The sequence below is a fragment of the Ochotona princeps genome, chromosome 15 (genome assembly GCF_030435755.1).
Source record: "Ochotona princeps isolate mOchPri1 chromosome 15, mOchPri1.hap1, whole genome shotgun sequence".
Lineage (NCBI taxonomy): Eukaryota > Metazoa > Chordata > Mammalia > Lagomorpha > Ochotonidae > Ochotona > Ochotona princeps.
The window spans coordinates 8,483,092-8,502,361 of record NC_080846.1 but is presented as its reverse complement, the minus strand read 5'-3'; the positions used below and the strand labels follow the sequence as shown (position 1 = coordinate 8,502,361).

The following is a 19,270-nucleotide window of genomic DNA, read 5'->3' as shown; positions in this document are numbered from 1 at the left end:
CTGTTGCCCAAGAAGCCACACAGGAATCCATTTGTAATGAATGCTACAAAGAGAAAGTCCAAGCTTGATTTGTAGAACATAGAGGGAGCTGCCCCTGCACCTCTAGTTGTTTCAAATGACCCAAAAATGAGATTTAAACTGAACTACTGCCCTCAACTCACAAGTCTTTGGCATTATTTCTGACTATTTCTACCACAATTTTATGATTCACATAAAAGTAAAAGGCAAACTACAACCTTTGGAGTGACCACCAACTCCATTCATAGCTTTATGCTCCTTAAAAACATTTAAAAAAATCTCTGACTAGATAGATGCCAAGTGTGTGCTGATTGGCGTTACAGAGACCAGGAAAGGAGCTGGGAGGCAGTAAGCACCTTCAGGATTTCACAGGCTGGAGACCCTGTGCATTTTCCTAATTCAAATAGGATAAGCCTCAGAGGTCCTTAACGCAAGATGATTTTTAAGTGGTTTCAGGCTTCCAGAGAGAGATAAAACCCGCCTTCTTCATCACAAATTATTCAACTGTACTGTTACTGCTTTGGCCAGGGGTGGGAGTGCTTGCCCTTCTCCTACGGCTCCTCCTACCCGCCCAAGCAATCCACTTAATGCTCATGTTACCTTTCCTGGCCCCCCTCCATCCTGTCTTCTTGCATGCTACAACTCGCATGCCTTGCATCTGACAGACTGTCATCTGTCTTCTCTCAACCCTCACTACAGTCATCACCTGATCATTCTTTTTTTTTTTAATTATTTATTATTTAACTTCAGTAATTACATTGTATTATGTGACACAGTTACATAGATACTTGGGTTTTCCCCACCCCTCCCCAAACCCTCCCACCATGGTGGATTCCTCCACCTTGTTGCATAACCACAGCTCAAGTTCAGTTGAGATTTCCCCATTGCAAGCGTATACCAAACATAGAGTCCAGCATCTTATTGTCCCGTCAAGTTCAACGGCTTCTTAGGTATACCCTCTCTGGTCTGATGACAGAGCCAGCAGAGTATCATCCCAGTCAATTGAAAGCTCCAACATACCATCAGCAAAAATTTACATCAATATGGAATTAATTGACATAGTAATGAGTAACCAATATGTTAAAAGTAAATGCGGGTTCCCAGCCACCTTCAGTGACCACCTCACCTATACTTCAATTTTAGTTTATACACAACATATAACATTCAAAACATAACATGTTATACATAACATCATATCATCTTAAATTAAGGCAAACATGTGGTATTTAACCTTTTGGGATTGGCTCATTTCCCTTAGCATTATGGTTTCCAGTTTGGCCCATTTGGCCACAAAAAACTGCATTTTGTTTTTTTTAATAGCTGAGTAGTATTCCATGGAGTAGATGAACCATAGCTTTCTTATCCAATCCTCTGCTGATGGGCATTTTGGCTGCTTCCATGTTTTTGCAATTACTGATTGTGCTGCTATGAACATAGGAGTGCATGTTGGTTTCTCATAGAACAAGTGTTCAAAAATATGGAATGCTTCACAAATTTGCGTGTCATCCTTGCGCAGGGGCCATGCTAATCTTCTCTGTATCGTTCCAATTTTAGTATATGTGCTGCCGAAGCGAGCACACCTGATCATTCTTACTCGTGGTTTCAAGGTTCCTCAATGAGACTTCACTGTGGCAGAGGTCAGGAATTCAATCAATCCCAGGACACTAATTTGCTTTTTAATTCCAGACTCTGTTTTTTAATAGGGGGAAATGCTTGAATTCTAGTTGCAGCATTTGAATTTGCAAGCCTACGTAAACTTCCTGGCTTTCAGAGTTTCAGGTTGCTAGTCAGTAAAGAAGAACAACAGCTGGACCCAGTGCAATGGCCCAGTGGCTAAATCCTCAACTTGCAAGCACCAGGACCCCACAGGGACACCAATTCATGTCTCCGCTGTTCTACTTCCCATCCAGCTCCCTGCTTGAGGCCTAGGAAAATAGTCAATGATGGCCCAAAGCCTTGGGACTCTGCACCCATGTTAGAGACCCGGAAGTGACTCTGGCTTCTTGCTTCAAATTGGCTTAGTTCTGGCTATTGCGGCCACTTATGAAGGAACCAATAGATGGAAGATCTTTGTCTCTCCTTTTCTCTGTAAATCTGCCTTTCCAACAAAAATAAAAATAAAAAAAGATTAACACATCCATGGCTTAGAAAAACAGTCAAGAGGCTCAGAGCCTGGCGTCCCAAATTTGAAGCCCAGCTTAGTCACTTCCAAGCCACAAGACCATAGGTAGCTTACAAAAGCTCTTAGTTCCTCTGCAGTAAAAGGTGGACACAACAATGCTGAATCAGGGAGTTTGGCAAGAAGTATATACACAACTGTGGAACAAGCACAGGCATGGCCTGAGCTTAAAGCACTTTCTATGGGTTAGTAATTCACCATAACAGTATTACCACTATTTGTTTTGCAAATTAAACCTACTACCTGAATGTACAAATGGTTGAGACCATTCACTTGGTACTTCAGTCTTATCTAGTGGTTTTTCCAGTCACTCTTTTATAAAACTTTGTCTTATTTGAGGTAAATGCTCACTCTAGTGTAAGCACTAATTTTATATTATATTATATGTTATATTACATTACATTATAATTACATCATTAGAAGATAAGCTGTAGGAAAGCAAGAGTATGAGTTGCTTGTTCAGCACCTAAAACAGTTCCTGGCACATATTAAATACTCAATGGAATTTTGTTGAATAGATAATTGCCCAGTTCAAAATCACTTGCCAAATACACATTCCAAATTTCCCTTACAAATTCCTGTTCTCACTGCATGTGCTTCCCACTGGGTCTGTCATTTCTTGCCACAATGATGCTGCATAACAAACCATCTCAAAACTCAGTAGTTTGTGGGCCCAGCGGCGTGGCCTAGAGGCTAAAGTCCTCTCCTTGAACGCACCAGGATCCCATATGGGCGCCCATTCTCATCCCAGCAGCTCCACTTCCCATCCAGCTCCCTGCTTGTGGTCTGGGAAAGCAGTCGAGGACGGCCCAAAGCTTTGGGACCCTGCACCCGCGTGTGGGAAACCTGGAGGAGGTTCCAGGTTCCCGGCATCGGATCGGCGCGTACCGGCCGTTGCGGCTCATTTGGGGAGTGAATCATCGGACGGAAGATCTTCCTCTCTGTCTCTCCTCCTCTATGTATATCTGACTGTAATAAAGTGAATAAATCTTTGAAAAAAAAACTCAGTTTGCAACAACAGCATGCACTGTCTACTTGCAGGTTTGCTGCTCAGTTCTGCCTGGCTTCAGGTCTGAGGGGCTGGCACAGGTTTGTCCCATGTGTCTCATCTTTCCCAGAGCTCTCATCATGGCAATGGTGGAAGCGCAAAATAAATGAAAGAAGACATATAATGCCTCCTGAGCCCCAGACTGAGAACAGGGGCAACTGTGACTTCCATCTACCTCCCTGTGGTTTATGGAACTCACGTGGTCTTCATATGTGGGGTAGAGGAATAAAGAGAATTCCAAACTTTAGTATTCTGACTTACAATTTTCAGCTTCCCAGTGGTGTGCAATGAATTCAGTTGAAACCATACTTGGCAACTGATTTTGATTCTTTTCCCAGGCGAGCAATAAGAGGTACAATCCTCTCTCCCCATGCTGGGCAGCAGCAGTGAGCATGGCTCACAGTCAGAGGGTGAACAACCAATATTATCCTGTGCACTGAGTGGCTAAGATGTGGTGCTTGGTAAGTCACATACATTAAAAATGCATTTGGATGGCCCCGCATGGTAGCCTAGCAGCTAAAGTCCTCGCCTTGCACACACCTGGATCCCATATGGGCACTGGTTCTAATCCCAGTGACCCTGCTTCCCATCCAGCTCCCTGCTTGTGGCCTGGGAAAGCAGTTGAGGATGGCCTAAAGCCTTGGGACCATACACCACATGGGAGACCCAGAAGAGGATATGGGTTCTTGGCTTTGGATTGGCTTAGCTCTGGGCATTGCAGCCACTTGGAGATGGAAAATCTTCCTGTCTGTCTCCCCTCCGCTTTGTACATCTTTTTAAAAAATGTTTTCTTAAAAAAATGCATTTGTATCTTTTCATCTTGGTAACAAATTTATTGGGATAGATCACCATTGTTAAGTTAAGGAATGTCTGTACATTACACCTGTCGTGGAAGAACTCCAAAGTCAAGAGCCAGGAGTATGGATACAGGAGGGATGAAATATTGGTAGCAATGATGTAACCTGTCCTGACAACCCTGCCTACCCCTGAGGGCAATGTAGTTCATCCTGGGTACTAACCACTCTCCCACCTCCATGGCAGCTCTACTTAACACTCAGGTTGAAGTGTGAGTCATCAGCTTTCATGCAGGCTCCAGAAAGCAAGCTGGCAGGTTTGGGAACCTTATCTTCACAGAGAGCCTGTGGACTCTAATCTCTTCCCTCTTGAAGCAGCAGGGGACAGGATAACCTCTCACATGGGACTCCTCTCTACCTTACAGATTGTTTTGCTTGTCATCTAGGGAAGGACAGGACAAGCCAGCCCTTCTGAGTTGCTTCATGGCTTTTATCTCACACTCTACAGGATCTTCTTTGAGCTTGATCTAGGGGAGGCTGGCATGTTCATTTTTGGCAGTCCAGACAGGCATGGAGAAAGACGCCCAACTCTGAGCTCCAACGATTGGAACAGCTTTATGCTAGGAACCAGTTCTCAAAGAGACAGGTAAAAAAGGGTTGTGAATGGCAAGACAAATACAGAGAACAGAAATTAAAATTCAGGAGGAAAAGCAACACCTTCTCACACGGTGTACAGGGGACTTACATAAGAAAATGTGTTCAAGAAATATTTTTTGAGTATGTAAAAATTTCAATTTGTTACATTTCTGTCAAAAAGAGCTCTGACCAGAATCGTCCCTAGAAAATTTACAGAAAAATAGCAGCAGGAAGGAAGGTGATCTGAGAATGATTAACTTGAAATGTAGAGTAGGAACTTAGCCCCCCAAAAGGCATTATTTATCTGAAACCCTTTAAGCACCCATGTGGCTCAAGCGTAATTTTCAAAATTACACAAATACACATGTACACACCACCCACATAAATGAGGTCTACCATTACCCAAAGCAAACAAATGTACTAAACAGATTTCTTACTGAAAGGAAATAACATGAAACAAAAAAGGGGGTATTAGGAATTTTAGTTAATAAAAATCACAAAGCTGGTCACTTTTTCTCTTTTAGTATTAAAGTGATTATAAGGTGCATGCATTAGGCAGGCCAGAGGTGTAGCCAGCACTTCACCCACATATAAAGATCAGACTTTAACCCACAGACAGCATCTCCTCCCACTCGAACCCAACTCTACCCTACCAGGCACAGAGTCCTGGGAAGGAGACCATTTGAAGGAATTGGACCATCACCTGCCTCATGCCCAGAGTGGAGATGTGGATGAGTCTGCAGCACTTCTGGAAGTAGAAACAGCATGTGCATAGGCACCGAGGTGGGGAATGTCAGTGGCAGGACCACATTGTATTTTAGAGGACCCGTGCTTGTTACTTGAGTGATGTCACCAGCTTTCAGGTCCCCTGGTTTGCCAAGCACACATGGTTGGCATTCATAGCAAGTCATCAGATTTCTTCCAACTGGTGTTATCAGAGCTTCCCTCCCGTTGTTTACTCGCACCCTAAGCGGCCTACAATGTAATGTTCTGCCAAGAGAATTTACCAGGGCCCACTGGTCACAAAGCAGAAGAATCCAACAGCACAATCTCTGTTCTTAACCTTGACTGACAGTTGAGGGAATAAGGTCTATAGCCAAAAACAGCTGTCTGCCAAATCTCTTTTCCTGTCACCCTGGGTTCACAGCTAAGCGATGTCTCCCAGCACATTCTGCAACAAATTGGTTCTACCTATGATACTGGCAAAAGTGCTGAATGATATTCTAGGCCTGGCTCTAACCTAACCACATGACTAGATTCCACCCTATGATATTGCATAAGTGATGAATAATGTTCTAGGCCCGGGGCTCATGACTTCCCACTTGAATCTGCACTCCCTCTGTTCCTTCTGTCTCAATGCCCAGAGTAACCGTGGAAGCCACCGGTGTAAGATGGAGCAGCTGTTGTCAGTCTGGGTCCCAGAACAACTGTGTGGAGAATTCCAAAGCATCCAAGTCCTACTTTCAATTAGATTTGGCATACTGCTGTATGAAGCACTGCACTTTTGAACCATACACATTGCAGCAGCTAACACCACCATAATAACACGGTGTCCACTCTGATGTTTGAACTGTTTCCTTAAGGACAGTTTGGATTCACTTCTCCTCATGTGCAATGACAGAAAGCAAAGCTCACGAATCCCCAATCCACTCTCCAAGGAAAGGAGCTGCTCTGTATGTGTCAGACCAACAGCAGCACCACCGTGTGAGCTAAAACGACAGGAACACAGCCATCCATCTCACAATCTCCAATTACATCCTTATCACTCTGCTGCACATCCATCCGCTGGGTGAGGGAACACTCAGACCTCAGATTCTATCAACTATGGGACTTCTTCCAAGAGATTTTCTTTTTTTTCTATGTTTCTAGAATCTGTAGACCTGGGAGTTGCCACCTGTCCATCACTGGAATTCTGGGGCAAGTAATATAATTCTGCTTCCAATCACTGACAGGTAGGGACAGACACAGGTGGGCACAAGGCCATGGCATACATCCACAGAGGTCCAAGAGTGGTTGTTTCCTGGTCTTGGGCAATGCTCCATCTGGAAGTTTCCAGTAACTAGCAGGAGCCTGGTTAAAGGGCAACATGGAAGAGATCCGTGCTTCTGCCAGACAGCTAGTCCCTGCTCTGTGTTTGGGGCTAAAACCATCCCCTGGTTGCAGCAGTGTCCCACTTAGGTGTGTGATGTGTGGCCACAGACCACATGGGCAATGTGTGCATCCGTGTGCTTTGAGCACATGTACACATCCTGACGGCAATGGAAATTCTGTTATTTGTACTTGATAATAGCAAATCCTTATATGTTCTGTAAATATTGCATACTTTTGTAACCAGACAAGAACAGCAATACAGCTGTTGAATACTCCATGCAAAGAAGAGGGTGGAGACTTGCTGAGGGTTATTGGAAAGGATAAGTCAATAACACAAAAACCATGCATGCTCTTCCAGGTCACACATTTTTTGGTTCAAATTTAGGCAGAATCAAATGATCAGGACAAGCTACCTTATCTTTCCAAAGTAGTATATAAAAGGACCTATTACCCGGATATTGGGAAGATCAAATGAGACCATGTATGTAAAACTCCAACATAGAACTATTGTTCAACAAATGCCACCCACATGGCCATGAACATCCTTCAGTTAATTTATTTTCCTATGATTTTGTCTTTGGGACCTTTTTCTTTTGATCTTGTTTTTTGTCTTATCCTTTGATTCAACCAGATACCCTGGTGATTTCCCACTGCAATCCTGAATCCTTCGAGAACATCTCCAACTGCCCTATTATCCAGGTTGGCTACCACCAGCTTGTCTCAGCTGCTTAATTTTCAACTTAAACAAAATTGGAAATTTAGTACCTCTGTTGCACTAGCCACATTTCAAGCACTAATAGCTTTATGCAGCTGGTGGTTACTTTAGTGGAGAAATAGCCCTACAGTGATTCCACCAGCACAGAAAAGTATACTGAACAGTGCTGGGCTAAAAGGTATTCAATAGAACTAAGCTCTTTTTCAGTGTTTCCAAAGATCGCATGAAAACTGTACATTTACTCACAATGAGACTGCCCAGGTTAGCTAGAGCACCCAGGGAACTGCTTTGGGCTTTAACTCCTACAGGCTGCTGTGAGAATGCTGGTTAGTCTACCTGACTGCCAATAATCAAACATGTGGGCTGGGGACTAATCCAGTACTCCCCACCCTGAGGTTGGAGCTGGAGAGCTGGCTCTGCCGTGAGCACAGCGGCTGGTGGGCAGAGGGTCAAGTCATTGGCTCTAATCCAGGTCCCTAGTAGCCTACAGTAGATTGTCCAGAGGAGCCTGGAGAATAAGGAGCCCAAGTGTAGGCAGTAAATCAGAGAGGCAGGAGGGAAGTGGTAACTGGGAGCCAGATGTCAGGGACGTGGGGAGGAAGGTAGCCTGGGACCCAAGCAGCAGCTGGATTACATGACCATGAGGAACACTGGGTGAGAACAGTGGGTCGGGGAAATGGATTTAGCAATGACTTAACAACATTTAAGCATGCTCTTTTTAGCAGCTGTATGTTTGACTCCTAGAGGCAAAGAAACATGTTACATACTACTTTGTATAGGCAGAAAATCAATTGGACTGGCATTGCCATAGTCCAGGAGACCTAGTGTCCTCTTCCTCTGGGCAAGAAAACCCAAGTTTTGCCCAGTGTGGTTACATTCCTGAAGAGAAATTGTCATGTCTCGTGGGAATGGCCATGGAACTCAGTTCTAGCCAATAAGATTTAAGAATAGACTTTCCGGGCATGGCATGGTAGCCTAGCAACTGAGCTCCTTGCCTTGCACCTGCCAGGATCCCATGTGGGCATAGGTTCTAATCCCGGCAGCCCCGTTTCCCATCCAGCTCGCTGCTTGTGGTCTGGGAAAGCAGTCAAGGACAGCCCCAGGCTTTGGAAGCCTATACCTGAATGGGAGACCTGAGAGAGGCTCCAGGCTCTGAATCAGCACAGCACCAGCCATTGGAGCCACTTGGGGAGTGAAATCAGATGGAGCATCTTCCTCTCTGTATATCTGACTTTCCAATAGAGCTGAATAAATCTTTTAAAGAGCAAACTTTCTAAGAAAACTATCATTATTCTTCTAAAAAGAGACCAACTTAACAGGCTTACTCCCTTTTTGTTTTCCTTTCTCCAAGTGCTTCCTTCCTGAAATGTCACTTTGTGATCCTAAGATTCAAAGTCATACTCTAACAATGCCAGAACAGGAAAGTGGTGAGACCCTGAGTCCTTAATTTAAATCTACTCTTAACTTCCTATTACTTACCACATGGACAAGTTCCAAGTCATATTTTTATATGCTATCATACACAGTGGGAAAATTATCAAACTGTGCACTTTGGGAAGAAAACACTATGAAGAGGGGTGTTTGGCATGCAAAGGCTTCCTTCTTTTTTGTGAGCTCAGAGGGCAGGCTCTGAAATCAGACTGCAGAATCTGAATACTGGTTCTGCAAGGGCTGCTGTCCCATATTGATCAAGCCTTGATGCCAATCAGAGAAGGCATCTCCCCTGGGCAGTGCAGTCCCAGTGGGCCCAGATAGCTTAGATAAATCAAATAAACAATTTGCTGGGAAAATGTTGACTCACAGGAGCATCCACAACTGGATAACCAGCGTGGATGTCAGCCTTTTTGTCCAAGTCTCACTGAGCAGTGAACAAATACATACAACTGTACAGGATGCACTGGATTCCCCAATCCAGCACCTGGAAACCTATGCCAGTTCCTTGATTTCACTTTGTACTGTTTTCTTATCTAAAAGATGGAACTAATAACCTTCCTCATCAGATCAGAGGCTCCATAGCTGGTCCAAGGGTTCCTTTGAAGTGATGAGTTCAAGTCTCAACTCTACCACTTTCTCCCCTTCAGTTATTCTGTTAAATGAGCTACCCAGTATCTATGTCTGCAACATACAAAGCATAATAGCTACTATTGTTCACAACACTATGGTCTTTCTCAACAGCAGCCATTTCCTTCCCTCATAATTTGATCAATAAGCCCATAGAATGCATGCCCAGCAAGAATCAATCATTGCAAATTTACAGCCCACATTTTACCTTTTCCACTCTATCAATTGCTTATCTCCCAACTAAACCCCAAAGCTCTGACTCCCAGGGTCTACCAGTCCTCTCTGCAGCAGCATCCAGCCAGAAAAAGGAACAATTGCAAAAGTTCTGTTAGACCAACTGAAGGATGAAGACTTGCAGGGAGAACATCTCCAAGGAACAAAAGCAGAGTGCCCCGCGCCCAGCCTGTCCCAGAGGAGGAGGAGTGATTGGGTCAAGCTCAGGTGTGTAGGCCTTAGTTTGGTTGCCAAGGAATCCATGAGACAGGACCAGGGATGGATGGATATCTCTATTGTCTGTGTGCCTCTGGGACAGCACCTTGGACAATGCAGATCCCCTTAAGTGTCAGATTAAAGTAGAAATGAAGCTGTGTTCACTCCTTCTCTCCCCTCACTACCAGCTACACCAAGAGCAAACACAGAAAGTGAAACAGATCCCCAGCAACAGGACACCTGCCAGCTCCTCCCCAAGAGTGACCCCTGCTCCCGTGCTGCTGGCCAGAATCTGGAAAGTCCCAACATCTCCTTGATGCTACCCAGCATCTACCCCACCACCAAGCACTGTCTATCGTGTGACCCATGTGTCAAGTGCAATATGCAGGCCTGGGAGAAGGGCCCTGTGCCCTTCCTCCTACCACCACCAGCATCCTATGCATGGCTGATGCCACCTCTTAAAGAAAGTGAGAAGTTTTCCCCTAGAAATATGGGAGGATGGAAGGCATGCCAGGGATACATGAGAATGAGGCTGGAAGAAGAGGTAAGAGTCGATTGGGTAAAGATCAACTACAATTAATTACAGGGCAATGTCAAGATGGGCAATCCACTATGACAATGGTGTCTGTCAGTGATGCCTCAGTATCTCCCCAGCAAGTCTTCCACCAGGTCTTCATTGCCACAGACGCTTGATTTGAGTAGATTCACGGGGGTTGAAAAAAAGATGAGGTTCACAGCCATGTTCTCACTGAGCTGTGAACAGACACAGTGTAAGAAGTCCAGGCAATCTGGGAGCACTGAGCTTCCAGCAGGCTGTAAAACCCAGGGCTCTTGGATTTCCTCAAGGCTTTGCTTGGAGACCGAGTCATTTTTAACTATGGAAAGCAGTGATCAGGCATCCCAGAACAGGTGCACAGAGTTTGCACCCTTCACTTCCTCGCAAGCCTGTGTAGAAGGGACAAGCAGGAAGCACCCAGCATGGAGACTGTGAGGAAGTTCATACAGGTCCCAGCTCTGGGTTGCCTCATCTTGAACAAGTTTCCTGACCTCTTGCAGAGTCATTTGCATGTAGCACAGCGCCTGGCTCCTAGTCACTTTCCACCACTCATCAGTGACGGTGCAAATGAGCCTGGGCACAAGGCATATCCCTGCAAAGGGAAGAGGAGCAGTAGCCCTGTCAATCATCTGCCCCCATGGAAAGCCATGGAGTACAGGTTGAATTAACACCAGAAACAGTTCATAAAATGTCCCATCCAAAAGGATGCCATCTGTACCAACCATGGGTGTAGGACATTCTTCGGTACAGAAAATGCAATCCCCATAGGCATGGGCAACACACTGTGGTTTTTATAGCATCAGTTCATGGTCTTGGAGGAAGATACGCTCTGTCTCTGCCTCAGAGCCACTTCCACAACCATGTGGTGAAGTATTCCTTGCCTCCAGGAACTTTAAATTCCTGATCCATAACATAAGGGGAATACTCTGCAAGATTGAGTCATGATGGAAAGCAAGGCAGGGAGGAGCCCAATCTCCGAGGAATGAGCTGGGGTATAAATAATATCTCAGATTCAGGCAATATTTGTCTGGAGGCAGAGGAGCTGGGTGTTTTCTGCCTACACTGGTCAACTACTGGGCACAGCTTGTAGTCAGTAGTGGAGGCACAGATTCCCAGGCATGCCAGCTCTGTTGGCAGTGGGGGAAATTCCAGTTCCTTTGAAGTTGGCAGGGGCATGCATTAGCAAAACAACCAGTCAAGCAGAGGCTGAAGACTTGCACAGAGGAGACTGAAGAGACCAGAGAGGACGGGCCAGGAACCACTACTTTGCACTCATGAATTGGGGAATCAAATTGAACAGCATGGATGTATGTGTCAAAGCTGTGTCTCAGGTCTCATCAACAGGAGTAAAAAATACTGAAGACCAATTGTGTGTCTCTTACTATAGGGAGGACACTACCCTGTGACTCGACATGCAGTCACATATTTAGTTCTCACTCCAACCCATTCATACACTCATTTTAAGGGGGCAAAATGGAGACACACACAAAAAAGAAACTTGCCCAAGTCACACAAGCAAGAAGTCGCAAAGCAACAGTTTGTGCCTGGACCCTCCAGAGCAGAGCACCACCTCCTCAGTCTCTACTGTGCTTCCCTGGGCTGGCCACGTCTGTGCTTTCTCATACCATGTCTGCTAAGGTGGCAGACAGGCACATGTGGATAACTCAAGTTAGTTACATTTCAAGTTAAGTCAACTTTCACAAAGCAGCCTCTTCTTTTAAAATGGTCCAGAACCAATGAACATGGTGGGGAAGGTGGCAGACAGACCACACATAGAATATTTCCAATAGACAGTCCGGCACAGTAGCCTAGTGGCTAAAGTCCTCACCTCACATACCGTGGGATCTCATATGGGTGCCAGTTCATGTCCTGGCAGCCCCGCTTCCCTTCCAGCTCCCTGCCCGTGAACTGGAAAAGCAATCAAGAATGGCCCAAAAACTTGGGAACCTGCACCCACATGGGACACCTGGAGGAAGCTCCTGGCTCCAGATTGATTGAGCTCCAGCCGTTGGAGCCACTTGGGGAGTGAATCATCAGATGGATTATCTTCCCCTGTCTCTCCTTCTCTCTGTACATTTGACTTTCCAATAAAAATAAATACAATCTGTAAAAAGATAATTTATCTAATAGAAAGTTTTGCTAGGGCAAATGATGAGGCATAATGGGTTAAGGCTTTGCCTGTGGTGCTGGCGTCCTGTGTGAGCGTCAGTTGGAGTTCCAGCTGCTCCACTTGTTTTCTTTTTTTTTTTAATTTTTTATTTATATTGTTGACAATCTTTACATAGTTAGTTACGGTAAAAAGGTTCAGGGGCTATAGGGAGGTGGGTAAGACTATTATGTCCATATTGTTTCCTTCTTGTATCTGAAGTAAAGGGGGATATTGAGGGAGAAGCCCCACCCAGTTTCCCACCCAACCCAGGTCCCGGATGTGGGGCATGCTCTGAGATCCTTGCTCAAGTGGTTTTAATAGTTCATCAGCTATGAATCGCTGCCATTTTCACCACTCCAAGCACGATGAGGTCATTGAAGAATCCACTGATTGACATAGTCCATCACAGAGTCTTCATTTGTCCAGTATTTCGCTGCCAACATATAGCTGAGGTGGTTGATTGACTTGTTCTTTCTTCTGTCTTTTCTTGGCTAGGGTTCTGAGTCCAGCATTTTGATTGGGGAGATCCCCAAAGAAACTCTGAGGTATTCCAAGACCAGGTTCTTGTATGTTCTAGCAAGCACAGGGCCTGGCACAGTCCATCTCCACGATCAGCTGTTGTTTGCAATTGCTGGGTTGGTTCTGCTCTCAGTCCCGACTTCCACTGGAACCAATGGGTGTTGCAGTCCAGCCTGCTTCTGCCCAGCGCATACTCGGCCCTCACATCAACCAGTGGAAGCTGCAACCTAGTCGGAGTGACCCACATTAACCCCCACCAGGCCCGCCCCCTACCCTGGTTTGCCAGTATGTATAGCAGACTAGTCCAGTCTGTCCCACATCCCATTTGGCTCTTGTACTTGTCAATGGGTATTAAAGCTTAGTTCCATCTAACCAGCTCAACTATCCAGCCCTCATGGATGTTGTTGAGTGCCTCTCTCTCTAGCCACCCCAGCCCCTAACCTAGTTTTCATGCCCTCCCGCGGGAGTAGTAACCCAAGAGGGGGGAACCCACTATTTCCCTCCCAGGTCTCTCTCAATCCCAGTTTATGCACTCTTTAGGTGGTTCTGTGGTTTGACTTGACAGAATTAGCCCCCAGTGCCAGCTTCTGCCATTTGATGCTATGGCTAAGCCCAAACAACCCTCACCCACTCTAATTTATGCTTACACCAGTAGGAAGAATCAGCCCAGCCTGGCTTTTCCCTGATCTAGTCCACATGCGGCGCACAGGTGTTATACCCCTGCTTACACTGGTCTGTCCCCATCCCAGCCCACGCTCTCCAGTATGAGTCAGCTGCTCCACTTGTGATCCAGCTTCCTGCTGGTGTGCTGGGAAAGCAGCAGTCAATGGTCCAAGTCCTTGGATCTCTTCTACACCCATGTGGGATACCAACATGAAGCTCCTGGCTTAGAACCTGCCCATCTCTGGCTGTTGCAGCCATTTGAGGAGGGAACAAGTGGTTGGAGGATCTTTCTGTCTCTCCTCTTTCTGTAAAATATGCCTTGCAAACAAAAATTAATAGATCTTCAATTTAAAAGAAAAGTTCTGCTGGATAGCTCTGGAGAGACTGGAGTCCCAGAGAGAGGAGAACAGGTGTAAGATGCCAGGATCTGAAGGCAGATATGGCCTCTTGCTCCAGCCTCAATTGGTTGCATGTTATTGAGCAAACACTTTGACAGTCTTCAAAATTGGCATAACAATGGCATCTCCTATACCTGTGTTATCAGAATTAAATACTTTGAACATAAAGTATCTTACACAGTCCACAGATCATGGTGACCAGAGTAAATGTTAGCTATTGCTGCTCTCGCTATTCTTGTACTTACTTTCTTATTACTATTGTTGATGCTAGTATTCAGCTGTAAGCATCCATGTTAGGGGCAGGGGGAGGGGTGCGGTGATTCCCAGTTCCAACAAAACTGTATCACATAATACAATGTAATCAATGAATAAAAAAATAAAAAAATAAAAAATAAAGTATCCATGTTAGTCCTCGCATCACACAGGGAGAGACTGAGGTTTTGAGAAGGAGTCCAACATGAGGAACTAAAATCAACTCTCTCAATCCCTCGGGAAGTCGCGTTTCCAGTCTTAGCTAAATATTAAAAACAAACAAACAAACAAACAAAAAACACTTCCAAGGCCATTTTAGTTCTTCTACTTCAAGCTTTGTCTACAGGTTTAAATATTCCATCTCTGATCAACCGTGAAACCATGGAAACTGAATGGCAAATTGAAAAGACAGCAAACAAATTAGCTTGCAATGCCCCACAAATGATATAATCGCTCCAGTATTTAAGCTGCAGATATTCTCTGCGTCTCAGCCAAGGCCTTTCTCGAATGCTTTTGTAAACCTGCACTTGTGTGTTCCACACTGAACGTCAGCCCACACAACACTATGCCAGACTCAACATCCATTCTCAACCCCCACAGACTTAAAGTCAAACCCCCGCCCCCAGGGTAGGGGCAGGTGGAACTTCCCATTGACCTAGTGGAGTGCCTTTGCCCTCCCATTCTGGACAAGAAGTATGAACTACATGATCAGCTCTCCAGCTCTGTTGTCTCCTTGTGCCTTAGAAGGCTCCAAGATTCAGAAAATATGAGTGGTGTCCTGTGGGAAGAGGGGGAAACTGGAGTGCAACATGGGGGCAAATGATCATGAAAATTAGCCAGAGGCAGAAAAATCCACAGCACATTGCATTCAAGGTCCTATTCTTCCCCGCTCACAGCATCCTTGTCTTTTGCCATGTCTCTGGGATACTATGCTTTCCCACTGAGCTAAAGCATAACACCCCTACAGGACTTCGTTTAGCTAATAGTATGCCACCAGGTGTAACAGAGTCTTGAAGTGCACTTGAGGAATTGAGCATGCCACCTCCATGGCTGTGCCTTCACTGTGAGAAGGACAGGCCCACTCAGCCCAGGAGGAAGCAGAAGACAGTCCATTGGCTTATAGTGGCCTTGGCTTATGTAAGAGAAGTTCAGACTGAAGCAGGACACCTGTGGCTCCCACCTTTGGTGGCTCTCAAATGCTGAAGCAAGTCTAGTCCAATGTTAGCCCAGCCTGACTACCCCACAGAGGCATGAAGTATAATTAAGAACAGGACTGATTTGTTACACAGTAACAGCTGACTGATTCCTGTCTTGCTCCCCTCCCATCTCTAATTCATCAACAACTCCCAACTCTCCACTTTCCACTTCCATATCTACAAATAGTACACCTTCCCTTCTGATCAATGTTACTCCTCTTGAGATAGACAACATGCTATATAATGATAAATAAGATTTTTAAACAAAGCAGGGGAGAAAACATAGGCTGGATGCCCCCACCAAGTCTGCACTTGGTCAACAGTGAATAAATGAATGAATAATGGAAGGAATAAATGAAGGGTTCTTCAATTTTTCTCTCACCTGGTCTAGCTTTCAGCTAGATCTCGATTTTTCTTCTTCTCCTGTGTGTTGGACTACATTAACAGATTCCTCCTCCAGCTGTGGTCTAGGTGAGGATTCAGGAGATTCATTCATGTACAGCCTTATCTACTGTAATAAAGTCTTCATATCCCACTGATTAAATAAAGAGGGAGCTTGCTTCATACCCCCAAAGCAAAGGCAAGTGACTCAAGCTTTCCTGGGGACTCTACTCCCTGAAGTCATTCAGGACCCAAGCTCCTTGAATCTTCTTGCTATATCATCCCCTGGTACTCATCTTCACTGCCACCACAAAAGTAGAGCCACTGCCCTGTCCAGACATTGGCCCACATAACGTAGGAGGTAAATCATTTCTTCTTAAATAATTGACAAGCAACATGCACATCCCAGGGGTGAGCATCTTAATCAGATGATTTTAAGTAGTAGCAAGGGAATCCAGATCTAGGTGCTCATGTCCCAAGATAAAACTTGAGGTTGCCTTATATCAAACAGTAAAAGAGAGGGAGAGAGATGGAGAGAGGACGAGAGAGAGAGTAAGGGGGAGAAATAGAGAGGACGAGAGAGAGAGTAAGGGGGAGAAATAGAGAGGGAGAGAGAGAGAGAGAGAGAGAGAGAGAGAGAGAGAGAGTCTATCCTGGGGAAAAAATAACAATGCTAGTCACACCCACATCTTTTCTGGCAAAGACCTATGCCCAGTGCTCCCTGGCACTGAAATGGCCCCTTTTGTTCCTCAGCAATCAAACACCTGCTTTCCCTGTAAAACCCAGAACAAATGATCCAGATATTCAGTCACACTGAGTCATCTGAGCCAAGGAGCTAGGAGGAGATTGCTAGACACCTGCGTTTGAATACTTCACCTTGAACATTTCTTCCTTACTTAACCTCTCCACCTCACCATCATATTGTCACCCAGTACATAAAACACCAGCACAATGCTTGACACCTGCTACTTGCAAAGTGACTGGATGAGTAATACATACTCAATAAATGATGCTGTTCATCATTGCTCTTGTTCTCCCAAAGTTCTCCTAGCGAGAGGTCACAGGGTGCTATGCAACATGCACAAGCTTGGGAGGCAATGAACCTATGCTTGAGTCCTGGCATCTCCCTGCTCTGTGACCATGGGTCTGTTCTTAACCTTTCTTTGGCTCAATCTCTCCATTTGTTACAATGGAATAGAGTACTACTTCACAGGGATGTATTTATCAAATGGCATGATCCATGTGAAATGTTCAATACAAGACATATACAGAGTATGTTTCAATAAGCAGCGATTTTTGTTGATTCCTTTCTTACATACGCCCTTCCTGGCCAACAAACGATGACCTATGAGTGTGGCCTTATTTAGAAACAGGATCTCAACAAAAGTAATCAGTGAAGAGGAGACAACACAGGGTAGAACAGGCCCTCAATGCAATATTGCTGATGTCCATGTAAGAAGAGACCCACACGGAAATGACAGACATGCAACAATTATGGAACAGGCTGGAGTGATGCCTACACAGGCCAAGGACTGTCACCAGCCACCAGAGCTGAAGCAACCAAAGAAGGGTCTTCTCCATCACGACACTACAGGAGTATGACACTGCCAATGTTTGTATTTGCTGCTACAGCTTAGATAAATTTTGTCCCCCAAGGATTCATGTGTGGGAAGCTTGGTCATGGAGGTCCCAGAACTGACAGTGAAAAAATTACTCTTGCTATAAGTCAACCAATTTGCCTTGCTTTGAAATAGCTGTACTAGGAAATTATGACAGTGAATAAGTGGATTGCCACAGTGTGATCAGTGCTGAAGGCTGCATTGACTCGGTTAAGTCATTCGCTCATTAATTCGTGCATTACAACATGCAAACAGTATGCATTTGTTCCTGTATCATTCTGCTCCAGACGCACCACAATAACATACGGTGGCAAGGTGTTGTTTCAACTCTCACGTGTGAACAGAGAAACTGAGGCCATTAACCAGGGCCACCTGGGCAACAGCCAGTGAAACCTGCATTGCAGTGCAAACCTATTGGCTCTGATTCATATGCCCTTGACCACAAAAGTAATTCTGCCATCCAGAAATTATACTTTTGATGAGCTCAGAGGTCCATGATCTTTATCCGGCATTTGCTGCATTCAAATAAAGTCGTTATACTGTATCTCACAGAAAAAAATTTATATATATATATATTAATCTTTCTATGCTTAAGTTTCTTTTCTGTATTTTTTCTTTGAAATATCATATCTCTTCTGTGTAGGCAAAAACCCAAAAAATAAATGATAAATAAAAATATTTGACAGGGAAAGAAACTGATTTAAGATTGCTTTTGCATATTTTGGCTGAAAAAACTGACATATACATAATGCAGTCATATCTTTATCTGATTTAATTCTTACCAATATTGTCCCTGGCTTGATTTCTGAAAGAAATACTGTATCTCACAGTATTCCACACAGATGTGGATGTTTCTGAGTGCTCAATTCTAGCTTCAATCCCAGCCCCCCTATGTCAAATTAAAACCAGTCTGGACCCAGGATGAGAGAGACTTGATTCAGTGCATTAGCTGAAGTCACCACGTGAGATGTCCATGTCCCATGTGGAGTGCCTAGTTCAAATCCTGACATCTCTGCTTTGAGTGCAGCTTCTTGCTACTCTGTACCCTTGGAGTCAGCAGATGAAGGAAGGGTCGAGTACTTGGGTTCCTAGCACCTATGTGGGAGATCCAGACGGAGTTCCTGGCTCCTGGCACTAGCCAGGCACAGCTCCAGCCATTGCAGGATTTTAGGGACTGAATCAGTGGAAGGAAGATTCTCTTTTTTAAATAAAACAAGTATTTGTTTAAAGAAGACTGTTGCAGTGGAGAGAATGCCGACTTCAGGATCTGAAGCAGCTTAACATGGAATAATAAAGCATTTTCTTTGCTAGGGAAGGGTATAAAGGGCTATTGGAATGGCCCCACCCTCTCTGTACTTGGGACCCCCTCCCTTTCCCTCAGCAGTAACACCACAAACACATTGGCAGGCTTGGCCAATCTGTTCTCAGCTGTAAAGAAAATGCATTAGAGATTTCAATAAAAACGGAATTCTTCTTTCTATTATCTCTTTCATGCATTGAGTTAAGTAAAATAAATGCTTTTCATCAACCAGGACATTCTTCAGACACTGTTTAGACTGTGATGCC

General features: G+C 44.8%; 1 non-coding gene across 1 annotated transcript; it reads right to left on the bottom strand.

Annotated features, from left to right (window-relative positions):
• Positions 1-1,489: 1,489 nt before the first annotated feature.
• Positions 1,490-1,596, bottom strand: LOC131482150 (U6 spliceosomal RNA). The gene has a single exon (XR_009246784.1). It is a non-coding gene; the product is annotated as a U6 spliceosomal RNA (small nuclear RNA).
• Between the last annotated feature and the right edge of the window lie 17,674 nt (positions 1,597-19,270).